Below are 13,404 nucleotides of genomic sequence, written 5' to 3'. Positions count from 1 at the left end.
GAAAAAAAATCCATGTGTAAGGGGACCCGCATAGTTCAAGGCCCTGTCTTTGAAAGGTCAGCTGTATTTCCTGAATATACCAAAGGTTTGGTGTTATTGTGAGTATTTTTTGTATCACAAGGAAGACATGGGGCACCTGGGTGGCTCAATTGGTTAAGCATCTGATTCTTGATTTCAGCTCAGGTCATGATCTCACAGTAGTGGGATCAAGCCCCATGTCGGGCTCTGTGCTGAGTGTGGAGCCTGCTTGGGAATTTCGCTCTCCTTCTCTCTGTGTCCCATGCAAATAAATAAATAAGCATTAAAAAAAAAAGAGTTCCCTTTTCTTCATGTACAATTGTATTCCACCTTCAGGAAAGGCTCCCTGAATTATAAAATGTAGAGAGAGAGATGGCCGCTGTTAATAGTATCCGGCTCTGAGGGACTGAGTGGTAACCCAGTTGAACCTACATAAGGAGGTAGAGAACAGGTATCTAAAGAATTAGTAGCGCATACTTCCTTTCCCCAGGACTCATCCTGTGGCTTGAGTTGATCCAATACCTGACTTTTCAAGTATTTATTAGGGCACAACCAAGGAAGACATGGTAGTGTCTGCATCTAAGCAGCTCCCCCAAATAGACCTGATTCTTTGTTTGGAAGACTTTAAAGAAAGGGTGAGAGAAGTATAAAAATCATTTAAGACTCCAAGCACCAGTATGTCTGTTGGAGAGTCCAAGAGAAGAATAAGCAGAATTTGGCAACAATTCAGCCTCTTGTAGGATTTTTAATTCTTGGTCCACCTCAGTAAATGCTTCTCCCGGTTGCCTTGCAGGCATCGGACAACAAAATGACCAGAAGATGGTAAAAGGGTCAGATGGTAAAAATGGTCAGAAGATGGAAAAAGCAAACTTTGCCCCAAGAACTTCTGTTTCATCAACATAGGGCCTCCTGGGAAGGAGAGTTAATGGGGTAGAGGTCATATGTATCTAGTTAGAGCTGAGATCTTGCATAAATGCACATGGGAGTTATTAATAAGTTTGAGCATCGATGGTTATATGAGCTCTTTGTACCTACAGATTGTCATGGCCTAAGGAAATTTTTGTTGCACTCATTATTTATAACCATATTCATATGAAAATGTTGTAAATTCAAGCCATAGTAATTTAAATTGTAGAATAATTGGCTAGAGTTAAATTTTACTATAGTTTAAAGATACTGTTTCTCTGTAAGTCCTGTGCACTGATAATGCAATTCAGATGTTGGTAACTGGTAGAATTTAAGCAAATTTCCTTCACTACACTCAAACACTTTATTTTATACATTTTGAAAGTTGCAGAATATTTCAAACAAAAATGGACAGGAAATATATCAAAAACACCTTTGTACTCACACAATTTTGCAAATGTTTATGCATTAACATATTTACTTGAGATCTGTTTTTGAAAATGATAGAGATTAGATTAAGAGAAATACAATCTTTTTTTTCCCATTATTTCTCCCCAGAGGCAACTATCATCTTAAAGTTATTAAGCTTCTTTGTGGCCTCTTTTTATGCTACCCACATCACTATGTTTCCACACATGATATATAACATTGCTATGTAAATTGAAAAAATGACATTTGCATTCAGAACTTATTCATTACTGCAAATTTGTGCCTTTTTACTGCCTTCTTCTAATCCCCTCTACCCCAATCCTCAGCCTTTGGTAACCACAAGTGTGATTTCTTTTTCTAGGAGTTGGGTTTTTTGTTTTTAGATTCCAAATATAGGCGAGATCATACTATATTAGTCCTTCCCTAACTTATTTCACTTAGCATAATGTCTTCCAGATTCATCCATGTTGTCACGAATGGTAGAATTTCCTCTTTCTTATGGCTGAGTAACATTTCAGTGTGTGTGTGTGTGTGTGTGTGTGTGTGTGTGTGTGTGTGTATACCACAACTTCTTATCCATTCATCTATTGATGGACACTTAGGTTTTGCCAAGTCTTGGCTTTTGTAAGGAATGCTGTTATGAATATGGTGGTGAAGATATACTTTTAAATTATTGTGAATATGATTTCATTTCCTTTGGATATATTCCCAGAAGTGGAATTGCTGGATGATATGGTAGTTCCATTTTTAATTTTTTAAGGATCCTCCATACTATTTTCCAGAGTGGCTGTACCAGTTTACATTCCCACCAATGGTGCATAAGAGTTCCTGGGGCACCTGGGTGGCTCAATTGGTTAAGCATCTGATTCTTGATTTCAACTCAGGTCATGATCTCACAGTAGTGGGATCAAGCCCCATGTTGGGCTCTGTGCTGAGTGTGGAGCCTGCTTGGGAATTTCACCCTCCTTCTCTCTCTGCCCAATGCAAATAAATAAATAAACATTAAAAACAAGAGTTCCCTTTTCTTCATGTACATGCCAGCATTTGTTATTTCTTGTCCTTTTGATGATGGCTATGCTTATAGGTGGGATATGATAACCCAGCGTAATTTTAGTTTGCATTTTCCCAACAGCTAGTGATGTTGACCATCCTTTCACATACCTGTCAGCCTTTTGTATGTCTACTTTGGAGAAATGTCTCCTCAGATCCTTTGCTCTTTTATTAATTGGGGTATTTGTTTAGCTGTTTAGTTGTTTGATTTCTTTATGTATTTTGGGTATTAACTCTTTACCCGATACATAGTTTGCAAGTATGTTTTCTCATTCTGCTGATGGTTATGGTTTCTTTTGCTGTGTGAAAGCTTTTTAGTTTGTAGTGTCACTGGTTTAATTTTATTTTGTTGCTTGTGTTTTAGGTGTCATATCCAAAAATTCATTACCAAGACCTATGTCAAGGAGCTGTATTCTTATGCTCTAGGAGTTTCATGGGATCCATACCTGGATCTTCCTGCTTTTTTGTCTGAAGGCATTTTCTGTCTGCAGAACAGTGTTCCATACCTGCTTTTTTTTTTTTTTTTAATCTGAGAGCATTTTCTTTCTTTGGAAAGCGCAGCCATGATACCTCAGAAGTGCTAAAGAGTTAAAACCCCTGAAGAGTTAAAACCCTAAACAAATGAGAGATTACAGGAAAACATGAGGTTAATACATCCAACCATGATTTCATAGTCAGTATTTCCAGAAGGAGAATAAGTAGTTAAAGGATTTAAAGAACAATATTAACTAAATTATGCAAGGAGGATCACAGATACAGCAAAATTCACAAAGGTGGTTTGTGTGCATAATCTCGGAGCCCAAAAAAGATTTAATGCATGGAGGGGAAACTCGTCCAAGGATCAAGGCTCAGAATTATGCTGAGCTCTATCTTTAATTGATATCATTTTCCTATTGATGTATTCATTCCGCAAGCATTTGTTGATTCTGAGTTATATTTCACATCTTTAAGAGTTCCTAGAAGAAATAAGATTTGGCCACAACAGTGACACACTCATTTACACACCCTTTGTTGTTGTTGTTTTCTTTCCTTTATTCCTTTCTCATTTTTCTACTTTTTCTTCTTCTTGTGCTTATCTTACAAACTACTTACACCCAAGTCTTTGCTTGATGATACATGTTTGTGTAATACCCCAGACTACGGCGCATGATCTAAAAGGCCTTCTATGCACTTACTCTCCTTTTATTTCTAGCCATTTGTTTTTAGCCCAGCCACATTAACAGTAACCATACAGAATATCATTTGCTGGTATTCTGGAACAGGTGATAGTAATTTCCATCCCTGTACTTTTGCCTGATCTCACATATGGTCTTCATAGCCTAACTACGTGACATGTATGTCAGCAGTCAAGACAAGCCCTCACCCACATGCCTGTGGCGGTGCTGTGGTCATTACCCCTTGTCTCAAACGCCCTTTACCATTGCCTTTGAAGTCCTTCTTCTCCTTCAGTATTTCACTTCACAAAATAATTCTCAAAGCTGAATTATTATCTCCCCCGAATTTCCATACTACTTTGTCAAATTTAGGAATTATCATCATGTTTTGTTCAAGATACTGCCATTCAGGGGCGCCTGGGTGGCGCAGTCGGTTAGGCGTCCGACTTCAGCCAGGTCACGATCTCGCGGTCCGTGAGTTCGAGCCCCGCGTCAGGCTCCGGGCTGATGGCTCGGAGCCTGGAGCCTGTTTCCGATTCTGTGTCTCCCTCTCTCTCTGCCCCTCCCCCGTTCATGCTCTGTGTCTCTCTGTCCCAAAAATAAATAAACATTGAAAAAAAAATTAAAAAAAAAAAGATACTGCCATTCAGTTATACATCTGTGCAAATTCCTATACATCAGGAATTTGTGAGTGCCTTGAGAGCACGAGCCGTGACTGCATCTATTCTGTATAGTTGTTGTAAATGTTGCATTGCTGTCTGTGGAATAAGCTAATAATAATCTGATCAGATTAAATATCTATTTTGAAGATATTTTTAATAGTTTTGTAAGCTGGATTTACCTAATTAAATAGATGATAAATAAAGTATAATTACAATTTTTGAATGCTTATTTATTTTAAGTAAGAAAGAGGGGAAGAGGGTGAGTATGTGCACGAGTCAGGGAGAGGCAGAGAGAGAAGGAGAGAAAATCCCAAGCAGGCTCTGCATGGTCATCGCAAAGCCCTCTGGGGGGACTCCATGTCACACACTGAGATCATGACCTGACCCCAAGTCAAGAGTCACATGCTTAACCTACTGAGCCACCCAGGTGCCCCTGTCATTACATTTTTTAATTTTAATATTGCTACTTGTCTTAACTATTCTGAAAAATAAAAAGTAACATGTGGTAAAATGTAAATCATATGATTTGCATAGTAGGCAAGTGTGTTAGATTGAAACTTTGTCCATAATCATTTATCTTTACCAACATCACACCTTTGTATTTGCTTTAGCATATGGAGAGCATTGCCCCTCATTTATAGATTGTGGATTTAACTATGTTATTTGTTTTGGAAAGAAAGCATGTGTATGAAAATGGCAATGAACCATTGACGAATCAAGACCATAAGGGGACTTGCATGATTTTGTTTGTATGTGTGTATGTGCATGTCTCTATCATTACCATAGGAACAGCTTCCCTTGGTTTTTGACTATCCTTTGAACCCCAGCCCCAGAAAGATACAAATGGTGAAGACCAAAGCCATCTAGAACTGTATTCTGGAGAAGTGAAGCACTGGCTTGAGAGCATTATGTCAGACTTTACCACCCATAGAAATTCTAATAGTAGATTTTATCATGTAAGAACTGTGAGTCTAAAAAATGGCATGATAAAAGAGTAAGTTTATTGTTAATGGCACTTTCCCTGATTTTATTATTTTTGCCAATTTTCTTTGATTAAGTAAACTATCTACAGGTTCAGATAAGTGTTATCCAGGTCATGTTTTCACCAACTTTTTACAAAGAGCCTCAAAAAAGATGAATTATCAGCTTTAATGACTCCATCTTTCAGTTAAAATCAACAGCAACAATAATATTAAAAAGCTCTAGATATTAAAAGGGAGATGTTATCAGTTTCTATTGACTCACAGTTATAGGTTTATCACATAACCAACTATATTCCACTCAAATAATGCTTCTGGCACTGGAAAACTAATTATACTCTTTTTTTACACTTAATAAGTCCCATAAATCATAATGCTTAATTTTGTGGCACACTATTCCATCTTACACGTGACGAAAAGAAATGTAGCTATCCTAAGTGGGAAAATAACATAGCAAAACTATTATTAGTAAATAAAAATTAGTAAATAAAAAAATAGAAGTCTATAGATGCACATTATTAGTTTATTTCATTGTTTTGGCCGCTCAAGGTTAATGTTAAATCCTTGAATCCTTATTTTTCAGTACACTTCTTTATTAAAACTAGAATGTAACCATAATTCAAACTTAGAACCACAGCAACACTTAAGACAGTCACACCCATTTCAAACCAAACAATTCCGGTCCAGTTGGTCTCTGTAGGCTCATTCCTGCATTTCAAAATAAGACAACCCAGGGCATTTGAAACTAGCTGAGAGAGAGTAGCAGCCACGCTTTGAAAATGCTCTGTGGAAAGAGGCTGAGTGTGCAGTTTGCTGCTATTTGAGTTTCATATAGGTTTGAAAGAATCATAGAAAGTTATTGAGTTTCAGAACTTGTTAGTGGAGATCTAGGAATATTTTTTAGTTTTTGTACCTTTTAAATTGTTCATGTTCACTACTTTCAAAAATACCTATAAATATGCCCCCCCCCCCCCATTTTTAATTACAAATGTGTATTACCAAGAGACCAAAGTTATTTAGGATCATAGTGTCTCAGGGTTGGAAAACATATAAAATGTTATTTTTTAAGCTTTCCCTTCAGTCTTAGATTTCAAGGGTCAGCCAACTCCACAGCCTGAAGACCAAGTCTAGGTTGCCACCTTTTAGTGAACTTTTATGGGAACACCGTTACGCTTATATGTGCATTATCTCTGGTGGCTTTTGCGCTACACTGGTAGAGGTGAGGAGTCGCAACAATGCTGAATGTGCTACAAAGCCTAAAATGTTTACTGTCTAACCCTTTACGGAATATGTTTACTGAATCCTGAGGTATTCAGTAATATTCTATATACATATTTACTGTAGAATTGTACACAGTGCAATGAATAAAGTAAGAAAATTGGATAATTAGAGCATTTAAGTAGTTGCTTAAAATATATAGTCAACTAGAGACAATTCAAGTACTCAGCTGTTACTGCATAGTTGTGAATTCAGTGTTTTTCTCTACTCCAAGAATTGGAGATGTGCCTTGTTAAGCTTCATGAACTAGACTTCATTTAAAAATAAGGTATTTATAGGGGTACCTGGGTGGCTGAGTCTGTTAGGCATCTGGCTCTGGGTCTTGTCTCAGGTCGTGATCTCACGGTTTGTGGGTTCAAGACCAAGAGGGGCTCTGTACTAATAGCATGGGGGCCTCCTTGGCCTTCTCTCTCCCTCTTGCTCTGCCCCTCCCCTGCTCATCCTCTCTCTCTCTCTCAAAATAAATACATACACTAAAACTATGGCACTTATAAAAATAGTTATTAGCTCTTTTATAAAATTGAGATTTTTATTTGTCTCTAGATTATTGTATGTATTTCATAAAATAAAGTATATTTTGATGATTGAATCATTTTGGCTACATGATAATCTTTATCGTGATAATTATTATTATGTTCTTAGTTGAAAGTAGCATCTCGTCCAATACCCTGATGTCAAAGCTTCTGACTATCGCATTTCACTCCTGACCATGTATTATCAGGAGCAAAACATCACTCATAGATGCTGCATGCTCATTTGTGAAACAGCAAAATTATAGATCTCTCTCTGAGCTTTTATTATTACTCCAAATCTATTCACTAAAAAACTGATATTTGGAAATTTATTCCAAAGTATTTCCATCATAAGTTATTCTTGCACTTGTCCACAAAAGTATGTTTTATTTTGTAGTAGGGGAAAAAGATACCTGCCAACTACCTAAACGCCAATAAAAATAATTAAATTGGTATATCCAGCTATTAAGAATAATGAATTAGCTTTTTATTAAGTTATATCTATAGCTGTTATGTGTATTACATAATCAAAAGAGCAGGCTGCACAAGTGTATTTCTTTTCCCCTGTCTCCTGTCTTCAATGTCATTGTATATGTATCTTCTTCTATTTAGCTTGAAGGTGTTGCCTGAGACAGGTGCTCCAAACAGAAACCCAGTCCCCTTTGTACCTCCTCAGCTGTTAGCTATTATGAGTCAGAAAGTTTGGTGAATAATGTCGCCAAAAAGAATCTCAAACACAAACTCAAACCTTCTACTTCATTCTGTGACAGCTCTAGGACAAGCTCTTGTTTCTCTTTGCTGAGTTTCTGAACACCTGCAATAAACTCCTAAACCCTATCAGGAAGCAGTATTTTCTTCAGGTCTTACAATGAATTCCCCACAATGCCTTCAAGCAATTGTTCTGAAGAGACACTTGATTATGTCAATCTCCTTGTTCAAAACTTTGAATGACCCCACTGTTCCTTGCTACAGCCTAAGCTCCTGTCATGGTTTATCTTTTCTTTCATGACCTAGCAAGTGCTGACCTCTTTAGTAGGGACCACAAATCTCATATGCCGACAGGAACCAGGAAGGAGATGTAAATGAACAAAATGAACCTCATGGGGTGCATTTCCTGTTTCATTTGGAAAGCTGCCCCTCAGCATTGGCCAGTGTTGCCCTCTGAGTGTGCATGTCCTGTTTCTGCCTTTTTGCTCACCGGTAACTACTGTTACTAAATAGGCAAGGCTAGCTCTAATATCACTTTACTTTCATAGCTGTCTGTGGCCAATGCTTCCTCTGTCTCCTGCCCAAGGTCAAATTAAAAGTCCCCTCATCTGTGTCCAGAACACTCCATATATAGTCTTAAGATGTTATTTATCACCGCGTATTTTAGTTTTTATTTGATAGGTCTTTCTTCCTAAAATGTGATCTCCATAAGAGTAGGAAGCATAACATTCATTTTGTATAATTCCCATTGCTGAAGCCTTGGATATATAATTTGGCATTTGAAACGTCGAAAAGTATGAATATGAGCAAAATGCTTCCAGGACTGTAGAGAAAAGGATGTGGTTAATTCATTCTTAACATCGAGGGGGATGGTAAGTGCTTCACAGGGAGATGATTTTTCAAATGAATCTTGTAGAGCAAATAGGAATTTCCAGGAGAAAATGACAGGGTGAAGGATGGGGGAAAGTCAGAGGAAGGGATTCTGTACTCAGGAAACAAGCATTTGCAGACTGACACTGAGTGTGGCTTGGGCTGGCAATGATGGCCGTCCACAGTGGTCACTTGCATGGGTTTAAGAGAGTGGGAATTAGGGATGAGACAGCACTCTGAGTTCAAAGGGATGGGCACACTTTAAGTGTCAACATAAGGTCTTTGGATTTCATTTATGGGATGTGGGAAGTCAGGAATTTTGAAAGTATAATATTGGTGTGATTTATCTTGAATGTGTTACTTAGGAAAAAAAAATATAGTTCTTTCATCTATGCAGAGATTAGTTTTGAAGACAGAAACACAGGCTGGAGAGAGGACACACAGAGGGGGTTGCTGAAAATATGAAAAGTACAAAGGATGAACCTCTGAGTTTGAAGAGAGATCAGAGTCATAGATGATAGACTCACTGAGCTTGCAGTGTATGAATTCTGCTGCCTTACCAAAGCGGACAAAACTTAGCCAGATTTTTTTTTTTTCTGGTTAGAAAGCCGACTGCTAACCCACATGCTTACTTCTTACTTATTCTTCAACACAGCCATGTCCCTTCTGGGAGGAAACATATGAGGTATGAGCATCTTGAGGAAGTTGCCTGTGAGTTGATTTATAGCATCTTTTTTTTTAAACTGTATTTATTTTTGAGATAGAGAGAGGGCAGAGAGAGAGGGAAAGAGAATCCCAAGCAGACTCCACGCTGTCAGCATGGAGCCAATGTGGCACTTGATCTCACTAACCTTGAGATCATGACCTGAGCTGAAATCAGGAGCTGGCTGCTTAACCCACTGCACCACCCAGGTACCCCAGAGTATCTGGTTTTAATACCAAGTGCTGTAGGTACCAATAGAAGTTCAGTGCATTAATAAATAAAAGAAGGACTGATGAAATAACTGTGGTAAATAGGAGACACCAGATTGTTAATATAACTGGAGTTATTACTTTTAAATCTTTCTAGTTTTGACTGCCTTTCTGCTATTTTGCCTCAATGATTTGAGATAATGCTTTCTTTAATAATTAAGTGTACCAATGGATTGTTAATTTTTACTTAATAAAACACATATTGTGTTTTAAGTGCCACATCATCAAAAACCTGATACAGATTGAGCTTTGAAAATTTAATTAAATTTTCTCATAAAAGCTGTCTGAAAACTAGTCTGTGCAATGTAGCTATATTATAAAAGAGCTCATACTGAAATAGTGCTAAAGATTTTCAGTCAATTGAAGTAAAACCAAGAACAAAATTAAAATTTAAGAAGATAATTCATTTCTTTATTATTGAATTAAAATTACAGAAAAATGTACATTTGCAATCAATTAGCATATACATCATCTTCTATATATTTCAGCATATATTCCTTAATGCTCTAATATACACAATTAGGAAAGGATATTCAGTTCATGGTTATGGGTGAGTGGCTCAGTCGGTTGAGCGTCTGACTTCGGCTCAGGTCATGATCTCGCGGTCCGTGAGTTCAAGCCCCGCGTTGGGCTCTGTGCTGACCTCTCAGAGCCTGGAGCCTGTTTCAGATTCTGTGTCTCCCTCTCTCTCTGACTCTCCCCCATTCATGCTCTGTCTCTCTCTGTCTCAAAAATAAATAAACGTTAAAAAATTAAAAAAAAATAAAAATGGTTAATCTTGTGAACTTTATCTGTTTAAAGAGGACCGTTTGTGTCATTTATGAATAAGCCCTTGGCATGTGTGAGCACCAGTTCTACGTGGCTGTTTTACGGTAACAGAAGTGAAATGAACACCATTTCTAATATATCACTGTTGCATACGTCTCTCAGTATGACCCAGCTATATCTTTACTCATATCTATGTTTTCCTAATAATTAAAAAATATTATAGAATATTCATAACTAAAGTGGGGAAAATGAAATGTAAAGTCACTCTCTGTTTTGAGGGGAGAATGAATTGTTAGTGTTTTAGAAAACGTGGCAGTATATAACAAAAGATTTACCAAACTCTTCTGGAGAGGGTGTGGAGACAAACAGGCAGAGAGCATAGAGGATTTTTAGAGTGGTGAAAATATTCTGTGTGAGAATGTAAAATAGATATCTGTAATTATATATTTGCCCAAACCCATACAATGCACAACACCAAGAGTGAATTCTAATGTAAACAGTGGACATCAGGTGATTATGGTATAACAATGTAGGTTTATCCCTGCTAAAAAATGGTCCATTCTCGTGAGTGATGTTGATGATGGAAGATGCCGTGTGTGCACCCTGGGGAGCAGGGGGTGTATGAGAAAGCTCTGTATCTCCTCTTAATATGGCTCTAAAAGAATGCAGTCTTTACCAAAATTATTGCTGGAATTATTTTTCATAATGCCAGAGCCTAGAACACGTATTTGTCTTCCCATCTGCCCAGAGAAACACTAAAGTGACTGTAACTTAGAGCTACAGAGTAATACTGAAAAGATTTTAAAAAATGAAAGTGAGAGAAACAAAAATGTCCTCTATAGAGGAGAGACCGAGTTATTGTAAGAGAGGGAGCACATGATATCATTTTAGCATTTAAACTAGATGGAAACTTCTAGATTGATGGAAACTGAGTAGTAGATGTTTCCATCTAGTAGATGGAAGCTTCAGGTTGAAAATGAGACTGAAGAACCTTTCAGAGAAGATGGGGGCCTGTGTTTTTCAAGGTGTCCATCCATTCCAAGATTAGGAAACCTTGCTGGCTACAGAGAAGCAGGATCCAGTCACTTCGCGCCCTCTGCACTGCAGAAGTCCTGATCTGGATCACCACTTCTGTGTCGGGAGGACTGCAGTAAGCAGGTCTCCTGCTTCGCTTGCTGAGTCCTTAGAGTCAGCTCTCAGCAGTGTCAGTGCAAGACCTTTCCAGCCAGATCATGTTGCTTCTCTGCCCAAATCCCACGAGTTACTGCTTCTCTTGAACTAGAGGCCACCTTCTTTGAGCGACCTCAGAGTCCCTAACCAGTCGACCCAGCCCGTCTCCCTGACCTCCTCACCTCCCACTCTCCTCCTTGCCTCGGCCCCTCTGGCCGGTGGCTTTGTTATATTCACATGGGCTGAGGATGCTCCAACTGCTGCTGTTTGAATGGACGCTTGTGTGGGCCCACACTGTTCTTCCCATAGGTGTTCGCATGGTTAACACTTGCTGCTTCCACATCTGCACAAATGTTACCTTCTCGGTGAGATCTGCCCTAGTTACTGGATTTAATAGAGAACTTCACCCTTTGTTAACCTCCACAAACACCATGATACTCCTTAACTTCTTTCCTATGTGTTTAAACTGTTAACATACTGAACGGTGCCTTTATTATACTTACTACGTTTTTCTCTCTCTTGATGTAGTGTAACCTCCATAATGATAAGTATATTAATCTGCTGTATTCCATAGCGAGAATCCCAGAACCTAGAACATTCTTTGCACATAAGAGGCGTGTTACAAATGTCAAATCAGCCACTGGTGAAAGGATAACTTGAGCCTTTAGATTTAAAACCACCACAACAAAAAAAGCTCATTTCCTGTTTCTGTGCAGTTTTCCCCAGCTTTGGGTGGTGACTGCTGCTGGGCTCTGGCTTCTCGTTGGCCGGAGGGTGAGGTGGCCTGGACAGCAGCTCAGGCACCTTGTGCTCAGAGCCCTCTGTTTCTTGCCTCACCCAGCTGCCAACCCCCAGATCCCAGACATCACGGTCTGGTGGTGGGGGTGGGGCTGGAGGTAGATCTCACCTACTGACAGTTACACAACCAATGCATTTCCTGGAGAATATATCTCCACTGCCTTTGTCAACTATTCTGTCAATGTTATGGCAGATGGAAAACCACTGAATCTGGGTTTAGGGGATACAGCCCGACATTAAGATTATGACAGATTACACCCTTTATCCTCTCCACAAACAGATGTATTTCTCTTGTGAGTCCTGCATCATTTAAAAATGTTCAAGCAAAGTGGTACCCTAAGGTGGAACACCACTGCCCCAACACCCCAATCTTCCTGGTAGGGACTAACCTAGATCTCACAGACGACAAAGGCATGATTGAGAAACTGAAAGAGAAGAAGCTGAGTCCCGTGATCCACCTGCAGGTTTTGGCCCTGGCTAAAGAGAGCAGCACTGTAAAATACCTGGAGGGCTCCACTCTCACTCACCAAGGCTTCAAGACAGTGTTTGATGAAGCTATTCAGCTGTTCTCTGCCCGGCTCCAGTCAAGACGAGAAAGAGAAAATGTCTGCTGTTGTAGATGTGTGGACCCTCGCCTGCCCTGTCCCCCTCGGAAGCTTTGTACATTTTGCTCAAAAATGATGAAGCCTTCTACTCAGTGCCTAGCTTCTGTTACAGATTAGTTTTTTTTCATAGAACCATTTTGAACCACTCCACAGTTTTAGGTTTTATTTGTTTAAAGTATAAGACTTTAAACTTTCACATTATATTACATTTAGTCCTAAAATGGTAAGGTTTCTTAAAGCCTTTTTTTTGTTTTTCCAAAAAACAAAACAAAACAAAACAAAAAACAGAAAAAACAAAAACAAAAACCCTATTGTTGTTCAGATTAAGAATTGCCAAAATGCATTGTGAACCGAGTCACGTTGTTGTACTATGAACATCCAGCACTAAACCTTTGTTTTTAAGACCTTTGTTTTTAAGAAGAGATGACAGTGTGTCAAGTTTGGAAATGCAGACACTTTCTAACCAGTCTTTGCTAAAAGAGCAGCACAACCTCCTTCAAGAAATGTTGCCATCTAACCACCCG

General features: G+C 38.7%; 1 pseudogene; it reads left to right on the top strand.

The window, feature by feature from the left end:
• Positions 1-11,794: 11,794 nt before the first annotated feature.
• On the top strand, positions 11,795-12,894 carry LOC115499099 (annotated as a pseudogene).
• Positions 12,895-13,404: the final 510 nt, after the last annotated feature.

Source organism: Lynx canadensis, chromosome D4, assembly GCF_007474595.2.
Source record: "Lynx canadensis isolate LIC74 chromosome D4, mLynCan4.pri.v2, whole genome shotgun sequence".
Taxonomy (NCBI): Eukaryota; Metazoa; Chordata; class Mammalia; order Carnivora; family Felidae; genus Lynx; species Lynx canadensis.
Note: the sequence above shows the minus strand (reverse complement) of the source record. Positions and strands in the feature narration are given on the sequence as shown.